At 41.4% G+C, this 3,440-nt stretch overlaps 1 pseudogene; it reads left to right on the top strand.

Annotated features, from left to right (window-relative positions):
• Positions 1 to 226: 226 nt before the first annotated feature.
• Positions 227 to 1,005, top strand: LOC116598858 (annotated as a pseudogene).
• The last annotated feature ends 2,435 nt before the right edge of the window (positions 1,006 to 3,440 follow it).

Genomic DNA, 3,440 nt, shown 5'->3' with positions numbered 1-3,440 from the left:
ATGTTCTTGATATTCTTCACGCCTGATACCTGGTAGATAAACAGGTATTTGTGGAATAAACGATTGAATCACTGAATTTAAGTGGCCCACTTAAAGCTGAAGACACATGAAATTCCTTTCATAGGAATAAGAACTTATCTATATTTCACCCTCAGAGTCTGTGGGGTACTTATTATCATGGACAGAGGGATCTTGGCATTCAGTAGAAGAGTAGGGAAACAAAAGGCTAGCTGAACCTCTTTTTCCAGCTAGAACCATGGAGGGTCCAGAAGAGAAGAAAAAGAATGTTCCTGTTGTGCCAGAAACCCTTAAAAAGAAGCAAAGGAATTTCGCAGAGTTGAAGATCAAGCATCTGAGGAAGAAGTATGCTCAAAAGATGCTTCGAAAGGCAAGGAGGAAGCTTATCTATGAAAAAGCTAAGCATTACCACAAGGAATATAGACAGATGTACAGAACTGAGATTTGAATGGCGAGGATGGCAAGAAAGGTGGCAACTTCTATGTACCCATGGAACCCACATTGTCATTTGTCATCAGGATCAGAAGGATCAATGGTGTGAGCCCAAAGGTTTGAAAGGCATTGCAGCTTCTTCGCCTTCGTCAAATCTTCAATGGCACCTTTGTTAAGCTCAACAAGGCTTCAGTTGACATGTTAAGGATTGTGGAACCACATATAGCATGGGGGTACCCAAACATGAAGTTGGTGAATGAATTGATCTACAAGCATGGTTGTGGCAAAATCAACAAGAAGTGAATTGCCCTGACAGATAACACATTGATTGCCCAATCTCTTGGTAGATATGGCATCATCTGCATGGAGGATCTGATTCACGAGGTCTATACAGCTGAAAACGTTTCAAAGAGGCAAATAACTTTTTATGGCCCTTCAAATTATCTTCTCTATGAGGGGAATGAAGAAAAAGACCACCCATTTTGTGGAAGGTAGAGATGCTAGCAACAGGGAAGACCAGATCAACAGGCTTATTCAAAGAATGAACTAAGGTATCTACCATGATTTTTTTGTAATCTGGCCAGTTAATAGAGGACTGCTCTCAAATGGGAAAAAAAAAAAAATAAAAGGCTAGCTGAAATCCATCTCATAAATGAAAGAACAGCAGGAAGAAAGCCCAAATGTCCTCAAGACCATCCAGAAAAGGTCAGAGAAACCAAGTAATCCAACAGCTTCACTACTAGTGGAATAGCTGCAACATGAGAGCCACACAAGAAATACTGAGGAGAACAGGACAATTCAAAAGGCACCTTGAGGAAACAAAGAATGAAATTCAATGTGAGAACCTTGATGGATCCTAACAAAGACATTCTCGGGACAATTGGGGAAATTTGAATATGTCCTGGATATCTGGTGCTATAATGGGTTTGTTGATTTATTAGGTATGATAATGGTATCACGCTTATGTAAAATACTGTCTTTTCAGGCCCCTGGTTGGCTCTGTTGGTTAAGGGTCGGACTCTTGATTTCAGTTCAGGTCTTGATCTCAGGGTCATGAGGTTGAGCCCCACGTTGGGCTTCAAACTGGGCGTGGAGCCAACTTTAAAAAAAATAATAAAATAAAATAAAGGACTAGCTTTATTCTTAGGAAATGCATGCTAAAGTATTTAGGAGTAAAGTGTCAGATGCAACTTCCAAGTGGTTTGACCAAAAAACAAGTCTCTCTAGGAAAGAGTTGCTGCAAATACTGTAAAATAATAATGGTAGATTCTAAGTAGAGGATATGTTGTTATCTATTACTCTATTCTTTCAAGTTTAATATGTCTCTAGAACCTTGGAAAGTTATCTCCCAAAAGCCATTCTGCAACATCCAGGAAGCAGGAACCACACTGACTCCTGAGGAGCTAGATAAAAGGTAGGAGGCAGAGTCCCAGAAAAGTCCAAAAAAAAAAAAAAATGGGGATAACACATGTATTATTTTAAACATTAAGGAAACAACTATGAGAAGAGTATCCTTAACCTACTTATATTTCAACACAGATTGGGAAAGAACTATGAAAATTCTTTGAGTTATTGATGCAATGTAACTAATTCTCGGTTTAGAGTATAACTAGCTGGCATTGAATAAGCACATTCACACACTTGAATTCACACAAGAGCTGTAAGAGTTAGGTACTCTTGGGGTGCCTGAGTGGCTCAGTGGGTTAGGCCTCTGCCTTTGGCTCAGGTCATGATCTCAGGGTCCTGGGATCAAGCCCCACATCAGGCTCTCTGCTCAGCAGGGAGCCTGCTTCCTCCTCTCTCTCTCTCTCTGCCTGCTTCTCCACCTACTTGTGATCTCTGTCTGTCAAATAAATAAATAAAATCTTTTTAAAAAAAGAGTTAGGTACTCTTATTTCCCCTTTTACAGATAAAAGCAACTGAAGCTGTGTCCTCCAGTCAAAAGTCTCAGCTCCTGTTGGGCAGCCCCATCTGCACAAACTTTTCTAACTCTGGTCCTCAAAACCATTGCTCCCTTCACCCTTCAAGGCCAGTATGGAAACTGAGCCCCACAGTTACTAGCCTGGGGTTCTACACTAACTCTTGGGGTTTCCATCCCACACACAGATCTTTGGAAACGTTTCTCTATTCTACTGTCTCCTCAGATCATCCTAACTGGAGTGTTCCATCTACTTCCTGCTGGAATCTTAGCTGATAATTGCGATGGGGGTGGCGGTGGAGGACTAGAAAATGCGAATCCTACCCAATAGTAAGGTGAATTAGGAAGCAACCCCAGTTGGTGGAGAAGTAGCTCCTAAAAAAAGAAAGGCAAATTGGCAAAACCCTGAGCATGGTAAAACCACTTGGGAGATTAATTTGGAAATAACCCATGATAAAGTTGAAGAATATACCCCATGGCCCAGAAACTCCAACCCAGAAGCTCTCATATACTACATGCACTGGGAAACATTGACAAGAATTTTCACAGCAGAATTTTTGTATTAGCAAATTCTGAAAATAACCTAAATGCCTGTCATTCACAGCCACATAATGAAGTAATATACCAGATTGAAAAACAAGTAAGGTAGTGCTACATGTATCCCTATGAATGACTCTCACAGACCATCTTTTTTTTTTTTTTTTAGATTTTATTTATTTTTTTGACAGGCAGAGATCACAAGGAGGCAGAGAGGCAGGCAGAGAGAGAGAGAGAGGGAAGCAGGCTTCCTGCTGAGCAGAGAACCCGATGCGGGGCTCGATCCCAGGACCCTGAGATCATGACCTAAGCAGAAGGCAGAGGCTTAACCCAGTGAGCCACCCAGGCACCCCTCCCACGGACCATCTTAAGCAGAGAGAGTGAATTGTTGAAGGTGCTACCCTGCATGTACAGTCGAAAAGCATGCAAAGCAAACTGTGCATTGTTTAGGGATGCAGATATACACAGTGAATGGTTGACGGAATGGCTGGGGATAATAAACACCAAATTCAAGATAACGGTTAACTCTGGCAGA

The sequence above is a fragment of the Mustela erminea genome, chromosome 9, assembly GCF_009829155.1.
Source record: "Mustela erminea isolate mMusErm1 chromosome 9, mMusErm1.Pri, whole genome shotgun sequence".
NCBI lineage: Eukaryota > Metazoa > Chordata > Mammalia > Carnivora > Mustelidae > Mustela > Mustela erminea.
Note: the sequence above shows the minus strand (reverse complement) of the source record. Positions and strands in the feature narration are given on the sequence as shown.